This window comes from Zonotrichia albicollis, chromosome 11 (assembly GCF_047830755.1).
Source record: "Zonotrichia albicollis isolate bZonAlb1 chromosome 11, bZonAlb1.hap1, whole genome shotgun sequence".
NCBI lineage: Eukaryota > Metazoa > Chordata > Aves > Passeriformes > Passerellidae > Zonotrichia > Zonotrichia albicollis.
In genome coordinates this window covers 6,269,644-6,286,374 of record NC_133829.1, presented here as the reverse complement: position 1 = coordinate 6,286,374, position 16,731 = coordinate 6,269,644, and the positions used below count along the sequence as shown (strand labels likewise).

The following is a 16,731-nucleotide window of genomic DNA, read 5'->3' as shown; positions in this document are numbered from 1 at the left end:
TCTTCCATTGTATCCCATTTCCAGCAATGCTCATCCAGGGAAAACATCCTGCTGCCTCCATTAACCCACGGGGTATTTCCACCCTCCCATCGGGTCACTCTGTCACTGCAGCGGCCTAATGGTGTAATGGATACCAGGAGGAAAAGCAGCCTGAGTCCAAGCCTAAATGAGTGGGGCTTACATAATTAGAGGGTGAGAGAAAGAGAAACTAGCATCAGAGGCACGGCCTTTTCAGGGTTTCCAAGGCAGCAGTGTCTGCTTCTCACGCAGCACGCACCACAATCGTGTTTGCAGTGCTACGGCATTGGTTTCCCCTACGAGGAAGAGAAAAGAAATCCCCACTCTTTTGAAATGTGAGTGCTTTTGGAATAACAGAGAGAAGGTCTGGGACATTATGCTCCACATGAGTAGTTGTGGTGATATCTTCATTTATTTGATATAATCTTCTGACATGTCGTTCCGTTTGCAGGCCAGCCATTTGTAACGTTCCGTACAAAGGGTTCTGGTGCCATGATCTTTAGCTTTTGCCCTGCATTTAATAGTAAAGATCACTCAACCATGATGAAACCAGCTGGATGAAATTCCCCTCCTGCAAGACACGAGGGCCAATGATGGTATGAAAGATGTGGGGCTGCTTTGTCATTTATTGCTTCATATCCCATATGTTTGTCTGATTGGTGAAGGGAAAGGTCTGATTATTAATACAATAGCTCATGTGAATTGCAAGCAGCTGAATGGAAAAAGGAAAAAAAAAGGGGGAAAAAAGCAGCCAGGAAGGTAATGCAATGACTGAGCAGGACAGCCTTAAGGGAGTTTCCAGGGAGCTGCTGAAAATCACATGAGAATGGCAAGTTTGGGTGGCCAAGCCTTCCCTAGCACCATGTTTTGAGAAATAATAATGGTGGAAAGGGTTCTAGCAGGGGGGAAAATATCCTTTTTTGTAAAAACACTGAAAATTTCTGTCAGAACACCAAAAGGTAAAGCAGGGGAAGAAGCTGACTCGGAAGTATAGAAATATTTCCCTGGACAGATGGATCGCTCTATATAGGTCAAAATTTTGTTTTCTGCCAGCCTTCTTTCTCACTCCTAGGATGACACCAGCTGCACCACATTGTACTGCTGGTTCCTCATTCCTGAAAGCAGATTTTTTCCAGGTGCCAAACCAATCAGAACAACGTAGGTAGCTCAGGTGATGACAGGAACACAGAGCCAATATATTGGGAAGAGTAAAATCCATAGACAGCATTCCTAGAATCTACACCATCAGGAGAGAAACCTGCCTGTACCACCAGATCTCCCAGGACATCCCTCCCAGCTCAAACAAGCTACAGTCCCTGGAGTGGCTGGAAAAGGTAAAAAAACCAAAAAACAAAAACAAAACCTGCTTCCTTTTTAGTTAATCTGTTAATGAAAGCTCCTTGTTACCCACAGCCTTGCTCCAGCATGAATGAGCCAGTTAACACACTGATGGTGTGTCAGTGTCTCACTGTACTCCCAATTCAAGATTTAATGCTTACTACTGTTAAGGGAAAAAATATGAATAACTCGTTTAGCTAGATTTAATTTCCTTACTCTCTGCAAAGTCTACAAATTAATTCCTCAGTGGATTTCTGTTCCAGCACTTAACCTGATCTTTTCAGACACAACAATGATAATTTCTCACTTCCTGCCTTATTCTGCAAGAAAATAGCTCCACAATACCCTGCCTTCTCTGACCTACCCTTGGTAGAGCTCTCACACAGCTATGCCAGAGAGAACAAAAATAATTTTATATATTTGGGTGGAATTTCCAATACTACAGTGATTGTTTTTAATCAGGAATAAAACCCTTGTTCTTCGTGGGACCAAGATCAAACACCACCATGGGTTTCCCTTAGTGTGTATCCAATCCAAGCACTCATCTAATTTCACCTAAGGCTGGGGGAAATAAATTCATTTTGCTTTCCTGCTCCATATTATCCCAATCTATTTCTTCTCTGTTCTTTACTCAGCTAAATTGTTCATTCACTGTTGAGTCCAACTAACCCTTTTTATAACGTGCTGGTTTTCATAGGTGTGGGAAGGAGGGCATGGAGAATAATGAGACTCATAATAACTCCCAGCCTGTAATTTGTAGAATCTGGCACTTGGGAAAAGCTTCAAATATTTTTTCTTGTGATGATGAAAAAAGAAAAGAAAAAAAAAGCGGTGCTGCTTGGCCAAAGGTTTCATGGCTGAGGAAATCATCCATAGCTCAGGGTGAATGCTGGCTCTCTGCTTCCCAATGAGCTCATGTTTTCACACATTAGGCTGTAAAATTGTTATGTGGAGGTTTAGGGCCTCTGGTTTCTGACTGTGAATGACACAGAAGGGCACCTCCGTGCCATGGTAACAAGCCAAAAACACAGAGTTGTAGCTAGAGAGTGCACAGAAGTAAAAGTGTGGCAGAAACAGCAAGGCTGGATGGGTTGTTCATCAGGACATGTTTTTAGAAAACCAGGGAAAAAATGGGAAAAAAGACAAAGTCATTGATATTTCCTGTTCACTGTAGAGAATGTGTCAGGACCTGGTGCTTCCATAGATGTTGGAGTGGATGCAAAGTGATGAGGCTGGGATTGCTGAGTGCTGCCACGGGGTTATCTCAACTAGGAATCTTAAAAGTTTTCTTTCTTCAGATGTTTTTTCAATATATTTTCTTTTACACTTGTAAAATCTCCCATCTTTATTCTTACTTATAGAATTTCTCCATTTCTCAAGTAGTTTTTCTTCTATCCCATCCTCTTTGAGGTTCTCTTGAGCCACAAATGCCCCTGCCTAGCCCTTTCTGAGATCAAACTCCTTTTGCAATTAATGAGTACCTGGCCCAAATCAGGAATGGTTTCAGGACCTCTGGCTAAGGAGCTCTCTGAGCAACCCTTCAGCCCAGGTTACCACTTTCATTTTTCAGTAAAACACATCTCCAGTGCCTCCAGCAGAGAGGTGCTTGTGCTAGCCAAGAGTTTTAATCCTTCCAAGAGGCCTTTTGCAGTTTTTAGGCTGGCTAACAAGCCTAGAGCTTGTGCACAAGCTTTTAAACATCTGCTCTAAGAGCACCATTTTAGCCCTTTGAGTTTGGCCTTACACATGCTATTTTTGGCCTGTGCTAGTGACTGACATGCTGTCCTGCTGACTGTGTTATAGCCTGGAAACACTGCAGGCTGTGAGCTGCAGGACTCTTGGTTTGGGAAAAACATAGGTTTCTTCTGTAAATCTCCAAAATCTGAGTGTGTCTTAGCAATAACAAGAAGGGAAAGAGATGAAATGGGTGGTGAAAAGCATTAATACATAATAAACAAAACAGTGGCATAACAGACAGAATTTAATCAGCTGGAATCTCAAATACTGGTGTAGAAGTGCAGTATTTATAGAAAAAGGCTCCTCCAGCTCTGTTTAAAAATACTGGCAGAAGTTGGAGGGAAAACTCTGATTACTGTATAGGGTGGAAATGGCCAACCTAGTGTAACATTTGCAAGTCTCTGGAATTTTTTGGGATTTCAAGCAGCTTGGGGCAGAGTATAGTGCACACACATGGTGCCTGCCATGTGTTCAGCCCTCTCCATCAGCAGGCCAACTGCCAGGATTTGTGCAGCATGTGTGAGGATGTGTTTGGATAAAGCATCACTGGAAAGGGAACTTATGCAAACTTCTCTGAGATCACCTGAAAAACTTCCGCATACACCTCTTAACATGGTGGTTGTTTTATAACTCCAGCCCAAATGACATCACTATAGAATTTTTAACCTTTGTGACTGTCCCTACATTTCCAGACCGGGAGGGTGTTTTTCTGTACTTCACCAGCTCAAAATTCATGCATCAACAAGCTCAAACATCTGTCGCATCTCTTTAAGGTTCCTTTTCAGGTGGCTTCAACCTAGAGCACACAAAACCTGCAGCAGGGATGTAGAGATTGTGCCACGTTGCCACTAAATAGTTCCCTCAGACACAGGCAGAGGTAAAGTGCTCAGAATATTGGAAGGACAGCTGAATTTGACACAGGTTTCATTATTCAGTGGATAACAATCCCTCCTCTGGCAATACAAATAATCTTGGCAGTGCCCAAAGTGTCTCTGTGAGTGCTGAGGAGGTGCCAGCTGCTGACATGGTGGGAGATTGAATTCAGCCTGGGGAAAGGGGTTGATCATTTCTGGTTGTAGCTGCAAAACAACAAGGGGTGAAAGGAGAAGGGCAGGAACATCACTGCAGTTTATGTGGCTTTTCCCTAAGCTGACCCCTGTGGATACATTTATTCTGATTTCTTTGAATTTAGCACTTGTTTGCTGGCATTTATTTATTTATTTTATCATGATTTTCTGTTTGCAGAGCTTCTGAGGATTCTTGAGATCATTCTATTTAAATATCCTTACACTTATATATCTGGTCCTAACCTGACCCCAAACTATCTCCAGGCTTGATGGGGCTCTGAGCAACCTGGCCTGGTGGAAAGTCCCTGCCCATGGCATAGGGGCTACAACCAGATCTTTCAGTTGCCTTCCAAGGACCAGTCTATGATTCTGTCAAACCTTTGGGTCAGATTCTTCCAGATTCTGTCAGCTCCACCCAAGTTTCAGCTGAAGAAAAGGCAAAAGGTTTTAATATTTATTAGAGCACTAGGGAGTGTGCTCAGAAAAGATTCAGCAATAGACTGGAGCAGAGTTCAAGCCTCCCAAAATACAACCAAATCCAACTGCTCAGCACACTGTTGCAGAAAGCCAAGCTCCTCTTTACAGTGTTTGACTTTATTTAAAAATGCAAATGGCTGCAGCCCCCCATCCATCTGATCTGCCAGAGAAGAGGAGTTTGAGGAGGTACAGCAGAGCACACAAAAGGGATTTCAGTACATCTTGTTATGCTGCAGCAGAAAACTCCAAAATGAAGCCTGAAGACTTCATGTATCAATGAGCACTGATTTTGCCTTTCACTGAAGGTACAGAAGATGCAATAAACACTTCTGTAAACCCTGTAGAGAGTCCCTGCTCAGTTGTTTGCAGACACTGTCTCCCCAGATGATTAACAAACAGCAGTAATGGGTCTGTGTTTGAGCACAACGCTGCTAGAGTTAATATCCAAATCCTTCCCTGTTTGGGAAAGGCATTTTCTAGGTGTTTGAAAATGGGCTGGTTAATCATCAAAACTGGAGTCATTCAGGCAAGAGGTACTCCAGAGATGAGACAGCAGGGAGAAAAAAAAAAAAAAAAAAAGCTGCTCTGTTTGCTAAAGGTGACAGATTTTACAATATTTTTTTCTTCAGGAAGATAGATGCTTCATCTGTGTTGACATCAGGGAGTATGGTCATGTAAGATTGTGTAGACTATTTTATTGACATTGCAGGCAAAAAATGGTGGGATTTTTCATTGTAGTTTTTTAACAGTGAGATGTTGCAAGACATTGTCTATGGATAAAAAGAAACACTGCATAAGCAACTCTTAACAATTAACCAGAATTCTTGCACCAATAGTGCAACAGGGCACAAAATCTTCTCCTCTCATTATACCCAGTTTGGATTTTCCACTCTTGATTTGGTTTTTGGCCAGCAAGAGCAGAGGGCCAGCAGCATTTCCTTTCAACCTTTCCTACTGAAATTGCAAGATACAAATTTCTGTCAAGGAGCATTTGCTGGCCTGGAGAGGTGATGTGTGCTGGTGCTCGTGAAACGCTGCGAAGATGCAGAATGCTGCAGGAGTGCTGCTTGCTCTGCAGGAGGAGCAGAGCAGGTGGGGATGCTCACCCAGAGCTCGGGAAGGAGGAAAGGTCACTGTGCTGGCACAGGAGGGGTGAGGAACAGAGGGGAGAGCTCAAGAGCAGCGTGCTGAGGCGTTCGGGAGAGCAGAGCTGCTGTCAGCCCCCACTGAGATCTGAATGCATTTGTTGCTGTGACGAGGCTAACACTTTCTCTTTTGTGCTAACTTTGGTTCCTTGCAGTGCACATCCTCCCCCTCTCCCTATCGAGCATCTGCTGAGGTCACATCTTCTCCTGTGCTCCCCCCGCCTCCGCGTTTTGAGGATGAGCACTCATTGTTGCTCACCCCACGAGCTCCCTGCACGTGCCCAGCCTCTCCCCCAGCACTGGGACACATGGCATTGCTGGGACAGAGTGGCACTCACGCTGGGGACAAGGGCACTGTCAATCCCAGCACAAAAAGAGAGCTAGAGAAGCATCCACACTGTGCATTCTGAGAGGCTCGAGCCGTGCCCAGGCAGCAAGGCCAGCTCAGGACACCCCAGTCCTTCCCTGGGGCTGGGGAGGGAGGGATGGCTGTTTGCTCAGGGTCTGCAGCATATCCACATGGCTTTGCCGCCACTGGGCCCTCCTCAGCACCTCCCTAGGGGGAGGAAGGCATTGGAGCAAGAATTGACACCATTGCTGGGGTGCATCCTATTTTTCTGCCAAATTAAGTGAGAGCCAGAAGATACTGCATGTCTAACAGAACAACTGTCAGTATTTTTCCTCTGCTACAAGTTCTGGTCTGCTGGACATTGGGCCACCAGCCTTTCCCTGCTGCTTCATTTTAGATGCTTTGTGTAAGCCATTTAAATTCTTCCCTTTGGCACCCATGCAGCAGGTTTTCTCTGCTGGTGTAGGCACCTCAGCCTCAGTTCAGTGGCAAGGGTGGGATTTCTGTCCTGCACATCATACTTGCCATGGACTGTGTGTCACCTGCAGACAGGGATGGGGAGCTGGCAGGCTGGTGAATCCTGCCCTGAGAGCAGGGAGAATCTCTCCAACAGAAAATTCTCACTAGACTAAATCTAAATTAAATCCTTCTCTGTCCTTCCTAAGACCTGAGTAGCCCTTGCTGAAGCTTTTATTTTTCAGCTTAACTCTTCAGGTATCTTATATTTTCTCTACCCAGGGAATATCTGCTAATAAGGTCTGAGCATACTTTTGCAATTTCTTTCAAAGCTAACTAACACTAACCTATCCCTTCAGGACTCCACCTTAATTACTATAACTTTACTCCTACTCCTGGCTTATGTATTGCTGGCCAGTGTTCCAGATTGATGCATTCTTTCCAGATGGGGCAGGTTCTGGGATCTGGGGGAGTGGAGACAATCCATGAAATGGGGAGAGGAGGAGGAGCAAGAAATGATCAAACAAGTTTGAAAATTTCTCCAGTCTACCCATCCCAAAATTTCCAAAACAAGGGAATAAAAATGAAGCCAAAACAAAATTGGAATCTTGGGATTTAGGGCCTCCAGAGAAGGATCCAGCCTGATTTATTTTCGGAAATAAAATTTCCCTAAAATATGGCAATTCAGATGGAGTGAGACAATGCACATTAGCTGACTTAGGCTAACGTTACAGACTGGAAAAAGTGAGTGCAGCAGTTTTTATGTATTAACTTCCATGTACACGTTGTTAAAACAATATATTTCAGTGCAGGCATGCCAGTTGCAGGGGTATATTTTCAAGCTGAAAAGACTGGTCTCTTCACACTGAGACAGGAATTTTTACTTAAAAATTGACCTAGAAGTGATTTTTTAACACAGAGAAAAGTTTATAATGGTGAATAATCCAAAGCTGAAGAAGACTATTTTTTTGAAATATCCATTTTTACTTCCTCTAAACTGATTTTCTCCTACACTCTTATTTTCTGTTTCTGCCATTAAATCCCAAAGTCAGGTTTTTACTGTGCCTCAGCCCTTCAGGCTGTGCTGTTCTGACTCCTCAGCACTCCAAGAGCCTTGCAGGAATTAAGTGCCTCTCACAATGGGACACATTTCTAGGGTGAAGGTTTAATTTGGTTCTGGACTGTGTGACTAAGCGGATGAAAAAGCAAACAAGAACTTCCTCATGCCTCTCCATCAGTTCTGCTAATGGGAGCTCTAAGAGTAAATGGGCTGATTTGCTCAGTTATGGGTGGGAAATGAACTGAAGCAATCCTGCATCCACCACATGTCCAGCCAAAAGCAATTTAGCCAGCAAGGAAATAAGGAAAAGTGGGATGTGCTGCTGGTCCAGGGCAGCTGTTATCCTCCCCAGGTAGGGAGCAATGCCATGAAAGCTCAGATCAGTGGGACTCCATGGCACCACACTTGTGCTAGAAAAGCTTTACAGTGAACATAAGGGTATTTCTGGGTTTAGACAGATGGATTGGTCATGGCTTTCTGGGGCAGCATATTCAATTTATCACTTGTTGGACACAGAAAAACAGTGAGCTACTTCAGCAGCTCAGTATCCCACAGACTTTCCCTTTCAGGGATCCTTCTGTATGGACCAGTTCAGTGGAAGCCCCCCAAATTCCCCCCTGGGTCACAGCAGAAGATGCCCAGAGCCTGCATTTTGCTGTCAGCTCTGCAGTGTCATGCACAGGTAAGGGGACACCAGGAGGCATTCTTTCCTAAAAAGAGGGAGGGATTGTATTGCCATCCTTCTCAGCTGCCTCACAACACCCACCTGAGGCAGGTAAACAGCTTTTTTAACAGAGGTGTGTTAGCTGTGTGGCTGTGGCCATCCCAGAGGCACATCCAGGCTGGGCTGTCCTGCTGCACAGAAGGCAGGGCAGAACAGGGATGTGACTCCTGAATTTGTGCAATCACTTTGGTGTGTACCATGCCCAGCCCACCCTGGGAACCAGCTTGGACAGTGCTTCCTTGGGGATCCCAACCTGTCTGGGGCACACATTCCCTTAGATGTGAGCAGCACAGACAGGAGCACTGTGTGAATTTTCTGCTTTCAGTCTTCTTTGTCAGCAAAACTGTGTTCCTGTCCTGGGAATACCCCAGTGATGCTGATGAGCTGGGATTAGAAGGACTTTACATAAGGCTGTTTGATTAAGTGGCTATTATCAACTAAAAACTTGGTGCTTCCCATTAAGTGCTCTCAAATGTGTGTCCTCATTTTACTTATTTTGTGCTTGCATTATGCTTCAGAAGAGGCAGTCTGGCCTTTCTGCCTCGTTCAGGCCCTTTTGCCAACACTAATAAGATGTTCTGTCTTGTTCAGTGCTAGTTTAAGGCATGCAATGCCCCGATGGAGCCCTTCCTTAAAGGTGTTTCTCTAAAATCAGCATATCACTGTAGTTTGCCATGCAAATTGGCCCAGCCCTGTGAACTTTCTGCTCCTCACCAGATCCTTCAGCTCCTCTCCCTCGAGGCAGATTTCTTCTTCCAGCAGATCAAAGCCTGCAGCACTGACAAAGGACTAAAACAATAAGGTTTTCACCTTTTGTCTTTGTTTCTATTACTGTGCCAGTGCACTTTGATTTGCTCTTTTGCAGCATCTGTGCTCAGGCTGCAGTGATTTCCCATAATAGTCCAATATACTTTTCATGATCCATGTTCAATTTATACCCACACCCCACTTTAATCCTTCTGTCCAGATCAGTTATTTCATACTTTTGTACATCAAATTGCTTTCACCATCTGTTGGCCCAGTTGCCCTACATAAGCCAAACCCTCTGAAGGTATAATTGCAATATTGTTCATTATTTGCTCATTCCCCTTTCTCCCAATATACATAATGGCAGCAAAATGAAGAAATAATTTAAATCTAATTTAAATTCCCTTCAGGTTTTTTACACTGTGCTGATCAAAATAGTAGCTAGGGTCTTCAAAAGAAGAAGCCATCCATCTCAGAAGAGCCTTTATGCCCTTGGATAGCTATCTGTGAAAACGAGTGAATTTTTGTAGGACTGGAGCACCATGTACCAGCATTTAACTAAGCTGATGGCAAATGCTATCAGCACATCAGCATGCTGTTAAATCATTGCACAGAAGAATTCCAATCTGGTTAAACAGGATCTGATTTTATACTGCCACTTCCATGAAATAAATGTACTAAAACCAATTTTTTTTTCTTGTTGTCTTATCTGTTTCCATCTCTATTTCAGCCAAAGCTCGTTGTGCACTGTGCACTGTGCTTGGGCAGCTTTTCAGGCATCCACAGAGAAAACCTGTGAGCACCAACCCTCTTCCCCAGGGATAACTATTCCTTGAGCTTTGATTTAATTTTTCCTGCAGTCAGGAGGCCACCCACAGAGCTCCAGTTCTGCCTGACCTGCTTCATTTCTTCCCCAGCATTAACAGCAAGGGCGCAGAGGGGCATCAATCTCTGGCAAGATTCACAGGTTAATTCAGACCTGGGTTTGCATTTACCTTCAGGACTTCCAGTGGGGAGGAAACTGCCCAGCATCAGAGGGAAATGTTCCAGTGCAACACATTCCACCAGCACCCAGCTCCTGCAGGAGTAATGTCAGCGGAGATAAATAAGACATGTAATTTCTTGTCAGGCTGTTGCATTTCCCACCGCTCGTTTTAACAATTACACTCTGCGACTTTTTTTATTAAACAACCGAAAAGAATAGATTTGTGTAACCCAGGAAGAAAAATTGCCTGGAGAAATGAAACATACCCAGACTTAATCTTCTCTCCTGCGCTTTTTGAGGTGTTTGAAATGAATGTGTTTTCAGGGCAGCAGTCTGTAATGAGACCTGTGGTTTTGGCACTTCTCTGCCGTGTTCCCTTCCTCACCAGCCAATTTCATTACAGGCAAACCCAGGAGGAATAAAAGGGCCCATCCAAGCCATGGCACAACTTTCTCCTCCTCAAACCAATGGAAACACTGCCACAGTTTACAACAGGGATTGCCAAAATCCCACCGTTATTTCATATGCAGCTTTCTCCAAGTCTTATTTTTAAAGCAATTAATAGAAGGAGTGATTGACCTTTAGAGAGCCCTATCCCAGTGGGGATTGTAATCAATGCTTCTTCCGAGTGCTTCTTTGCACTGGCATCTGTATCAATTAGTGGCTTCTTCTACAGAAAGGTTACACAAACACAGTTTTATTTCTTATTATTAATTATTTTTCACACAGGGCCAAGTTTTAAGCAGCATCCTGGACTTAACAGCTTCAGTATTGGATTTACTCTTGTAAGAAATGGGCTGCTTTTAAGACTGACCTGGAAAATAGATATTCGAGGAGCAGACATGCTAAAAGAGGTAAAGCACTTTGTTTTGCTTTCAAGACCAGAAGGTTGCACATAAAACACACTCCAGTACTCATTACTACAACTTCAATGCTTTTTAAACAGTTATGATTCTGAACTCAAGACCAGCCTGTTGTAAACAGATAATAAGATCAATCTGAAACCCTCTTTGTATGCTCAACTGGTGCGCCTTTGAAACAAAAATAAAATGTAGAAAAGTAAAATTGAACTTTCTTTGAAGATCAAATAGAGAGGATATTGATACATCAACCTTGAGTCTAGAAACATCTCTGTTTAATTCTAATTCAACAAAATGCAACATGGTCTAACCCCATCAGGACTGGGAGGAAGATTGAAAAAAGGTAAAGCTTGTGGGTTGAGAAAAGAACGGTTTAACAAGTGAATGAAAAGAAAATATATTAATAATACTACCCACAATAATAACAATTGTAATGAACATGTTAAAAATGGGGGAAATTGGGAAAGGAGAAAGGTTGGGGGATAAAGGCTTTTGTTCCACAAGATGTGCAAGTAATTAAAATGCATCTTGCTGTACCTGGAATATTTCTTGCACGAGGGACAAAATACAATCTCCAATACAATAAACAGCTACAACATCCTGTTGGGTGTATTTTTTTCCAGGCAGAAGAAGCTGAATCTTCCCTAGAATAGTTTGTTCTGTTGGAATTGGTAGAAGAGGTCCCTCCCCTATGGCTGGGGCAGGATGAGTCAAGACCTCCACAGAGATAACTGCTGCTTCAAAAATCAAGGGCATTGATAAAGTTGAAGAAAGGCTTGAAGGAATAAGTGCTCAGTCTTGCCAATACTACTGAGTTTCAGGGCAATTTTTAACGCAACATCTAGGTTATAAACATGAAAATATGGCACTCCAGACTCACAGCCATCTGAACGTGGCTGAGGGTGAATGCTCATTTCTATCATTTCTCACCAGGGTGAGTATTGATTTCATTTCTCACACTACACCAGCCACTTGACCAAACTGCAATCCAATATTTAATGTGTTCGTCACACTGGCTGGTGGGGGCCTGTGGTCTGTAGTCTATCACATGGTGACCTTTATGGTGACTGGCATAGCCTTAATCATGATAGAAAATGCTGATATAGAGGTATTCACATCATCATTTCTAGCACTTAAAATAGGATTGTTGAAGGAGTAAGGTATGAGTAGAGTAGCATTTACTGTTCCCTGTGGACAAGTGCAGTGATTTGTTGTACAGTTTAATGTTGGGGTTTTTCTAAGGACAAGGACAAAAAGTTGGCTGCATAGGCAGCTGAGAGGAGGTAAATGCTCAGTTTTAGGTGAAGGAGTGCTCAGAACAGAGGTATCAAGGCTGAAATTCCTCACATTAACTGCTTGCACAGCTCTTCCTAGCAACCTCATTCCCCTCCAAAAGCACTGAGCAGAGTTTGAACCTCAAAAGGAGGGATGAGCCAGTGACATTGTGAACTCCTGTAAAGGCTTCATGTGATGCTGAAGATGGAAGATGCTCAAATTGTCTGGGAGCACACAGACATTAAAAATGGCCAGGAGGGCCCAGCCCACAGGGAGTTTGCAGTGTTAACAGCTGCCCTATGAGCTGGAAGGTCTCTGTTCCCATGAGAGGTCCTGATAGCAGAAACTATTTTTCATTGAAACCAGTCTCACCCCTCATTGTCCTCTCCCTGTAAGAAATAAATGAAAGGAATCAATATTTTTCCATGCTAATTTTGCCATTTGCTAGCCTTTCTTGTAATCTTTGAGCTTTTTTCACCTTCCAAACTATCCTTCCCTTCTACAAACATTATCACCTGTCCAAAACATTTTGCAGTTATTGCATGAGCAGTATCAACATCTTCCAAGTAAGAACCTTTGATTGATGGTGAGGTCCTCCCCACTGTGAAGGGTTAACCTGAATCTCAGGTGCTACTCAAGCTCCCAGGCTGACCCTCAGTGAAAATTAATAGCTTGTATCTGTTTAATATTCCTTTCCCGCACATTGTCAAATCATTTCATCTGTGCTTAAATGGATCAGTGGTTTTCATCTTCAGTGTTTCCTCGTTCCTCTTTTGGGTTTTACTAATTCTTTGTTGTTTGTGGGTATTCTTAAAATCAGACAAGAAAGTTCATTGCTTTTATTTTTATTTCACAAGATTTTCATAAAGTTGGAAGTAAAGGACAGATATCACATTAAAAGATCTATGTTGTCTTACTCCAACTGAAAAAGTGGACCACATCTATGCCTTTTATAAGTTGCATTACAGACATGGCAGTGTCATCGTTTGCAGCTAATCAAAACATGCCAGTTGGGCACAGATTTTCTAAACACATGTATCAGTCTTATTTGTCATGCAAGTCATAAATTTAAACTGATGCATCTGTTACAACCATTGGTGCAGGAGATGGAAAAGATCCATAGGGAGGCTTTCAGCTTTCCATTTAGTGCTAAAGTGGAACAGAACTCTATCAGATGTATTATTATTGTCATTATTATTTAATATCCCCCTCTGCCTCCCCCGTGCATTAGCCACTTAACAGCAAGCATGAGTGCAGCCCTTGTCTCAGCCTGCTCCATCCAAGTGACAGACGGGTGTCCAAGGGACAATAAAACATATTTCAAAGAGGATGGCCAGGATCCTCCTGGAATGGCTGCTCAGGAGAGAGGGCCCAGCTGGCTGGTGGGCACAGAGGGGTTTGGGGGCTGGAGTTGCTGCTGAAGTGTAAATGTGATGGTGCAGCCATGAGCTTTCCAGAACGGCTCGATGGTGAATGAATTCAAGGAGTGATTGTGAGCACTGATGCTTCATTAGTATAGACACCAAGGAGTGGCAGAAAGAAAGAAGCATAAAGGAATATATTGCAGATGCTGAACAACAGAGAGATGACAAACTGACCCAAGTGCTGCTGTAAATCTGATCCTTAGGCCTGGGTTCAGATGCTCTGCAGTGCCTAAGCCTTGCATGCCCTCAGGCTTGCATTAACCAAGATTCCAAGGTCAAGAATCTTTTACTTTCAACAATGACAACTCCAGCTTGAGGTCTGTTCTTGTGCTATTTCTACACGACTCACATCCTTGACTTGGGAAAAAAAAATCCTTTCTTCATTACACTTTGCAGGTCACAGAGTTAACAAGTTTCCAAGAAAACCTTATGTACATCAACCTTGGGCAAAAGCAGGAGACATTCTTTGTGCTTCCAGGAGACCCCTGGAGCCCAGAGATGGCCACATTCATCACCCAGATGAGCTTTCCCTGGGAAAGCATACTTTGAATTTGTTCAGACCCTAATGAGTTATCTACGAACCATCAAATATTTCACATTCCATATGGATCATCCAGGTTCCCTAAATGACACCATCAGCTAGGGTGGCTGCAAGGAGGGTCGTAAATAACTCCCTCAGTTTAACGAGTTACAGTCTGAGGAAAGGCTGCTTCACCAGGTAATGAGTCACAGCTTCACTTTGCTGTAGATCAGCTGAGACACACTTGATTTACTGTGAGGGTTACCTGTATTAAAACTAATCAGAGGCTATCGTGGAAACCCAATCAGACCAAACCCTACCACAATTTAATCTCCCCACAAATAAAACCTACTCATAAATCACAGACAGCATGGAAATGTGTCCCTCTAATGCTTCTTTTAGGAAACCTAAACCCACAAAAAGCTCAGAAGGATGTGAAAACTGTGGTGGTGTTGGTGGTATCAGGCTAATTCATAGCACAGGAGGAGATGCAAGATACATTCTGATGGTTAAATAATCAAGATAGAGAAAGCAATTTGACAGCTATCCTGAAGTCTGTTTTCCTTTTGAAATGTAAAATGGACGCATTTTATTGACCTTCCCAAAAAAACGGAGAGAAGACTTTAGGTAAATATATTAAAATTATCCTTGTAATTTTTACTTACTGAAAGGAGAATTCTAATAGAAAATCCAGTAATCAAAATATACTGCTTTTAATAAAAAATGGCATAAAAAGCTGAGTTTCACAGAAATCCGTGTATTTATTATGGTTGAAGCATCTCTCTTGATCAGCCCTGGTAATGAGCTTTTCTCAAGCAAACAACAGCAATAGTTCATGGAAGGTCTGTTCAGCTTGATTGAGAAAAGGCATGTTGATACAATGGAATGACTGCAGTGACAATCACTCTCTTGAATAATCATCATCATATTGTCTTGTCCAGGTGGTAAAATAATCTCCATTAGAGGAGAGCTGAGACTGAGCCTTTGTTCAGGAGAAAGCAGCACCTCCAGAACTCCAGTCCTCAGCAAACCAGGTGGGCATTGCTGCCATTTATGTCAGTCAGCAAAGCTGAATATTTAAAAAGCCATATATTTTGTAAAGGCCTTAATTCTCATCCTCTCAGTAAATTAACTACTTCAGTTCTCTGTTCCAGAAAGGCATTTTTAATTATGTACAAAAGGAAAGAATCAAGATACTTCTTGTGAAAAGAGTAATGATACATGTCCACATGGAGGAAGTTTTGTTGAGTACAGGGGTTGTCTTAAAGTGCCATGCTCCATTTTGCCTCAATGTGATGTGCACAGACTATTAATACTAGTAAATTATTGCATTTGGGACAAAAACTCAAGGAAATAATTTATAACAAAATCTGCATTCAAGCCATCTCTCAGCTTTCACATACTGGTCATAAATCACTGGAGAGACATTTATGATTGATTCACAGGAGAGTTTGATATTACCATAGAAAAATAAAAATAATAGTTGCCTTCTGAACAGCTGTCCTTCATCCTAATTATGCAGCCTAACATATCCCTCATAATTGACAGTTAGGATGTTTCTCTCAGAAAAGAGACTTTGAAAGTCAGAAAGGGAGCTAAGGTAGAGGTGCAAAGCTGGATCCTGAATGACAGTGTCAATGTTTGTTGTTAGGCAGTGGGAATTAACTCCCATCCTTGTGGTGTCTTCATGGCACCAGATCCCACTGAGCTCTAGGGAATATCCTGTAAACAACATCTCAAGGTCATTTCCTTCTCTAGATTAGATCCTGTCTGTAACTTTCCTGGGTAGGTGCATATGGTCTCTTCTGGGAAGATGAACAATTTTAGTGGCAGAATGAATCCTATCTCTTGATGTCCCACCATAAGTATAAAAGGCTAGAGCTAGTTTCTTGGTCTAGAGAGGAAGGACATTTTAATGAGTAGTGGGAGATTATTTATTTTTAAATCCATTTGAACTAGCCATCCCGTGCTCTGATGTGAGATAATAATTAGCATCCAAACCTCACTACTGCACCCTCAGCATTAGCAGAATGCCATTCTTGGCTTGTGGACAGCCCTTCATACCACAAAAATATAGGAGATTGAAATTGTGTCTTTTTCTCAATGAAAAATAACTGCTGAGGGCTCACCTGCAGGCCACTCTACCCAAAGAGCAAACATTCATGTGAGAGCTTTCAGGATATTTCCTGTAACCCAATTATTTTCTTTTTAAAATAGCAATGAAAAGTGGAGCAGGAATGTAACGCTGTTAAGAACCTGTCAGGCTTTGCCTTTCCTGTTGCTCCATTTTCTCCATGCTTATTGAACACTCTAGAATTAGCATCAAGCCTCAAGATAACAAGCTCACAAATCTCCTTTAATGACACCTTCTTTTCCCTGACTTTTTTTTTAACAGGTGAGTTGTTCTGTTATGTCAAAGAAACTATGGGCTCTGTTTGCTTCACAGTAAGCAAATGAATTGGACATTTTTTCCTTGAGGGCCTTGCTTATTTTTAAGGTCAAGTAGAGCAACTCTTCACTGCTTTACCAAGGCACTTTCAAATAACTTG

General features: G+C 42.7%; 2 long non-coding RNA genes across 3 annotated transcripts in view; one reads left to right on the top strand and one right to left on the bottom strand.

Moving 5' to 3' along the window:
• Positions 1–16,731, bottom strand: part of LOC113458784 (uncharacterized) — a 47,620-nt gene that overhangs the window by 22,245 nt on the left and 8,644 nt on the right. For both annotated transcript variants that reach the window (XR_012582122.1, XR_012582121.1), the window contains exon 2: positions 10,114–10,196. This is a non-coding gene — a long non-coding RNA (uncharacterized LOC113458784). The remainder of the gene's footprint in view (positions 1–10,113; positions 10,197–16,731) is intronic.
• Positions 254–4,891, top strand: LOC141730629 (uncharacterized). The gene is made up of 4 exons (XR_012582216.1): positions 254–353; positions 470–614; positions 1,155–1,352; positions 4,339–4,891. It is a non-coding gene; the product is annotated as an uncharacterized LOC141730629 (long non-coding RNA).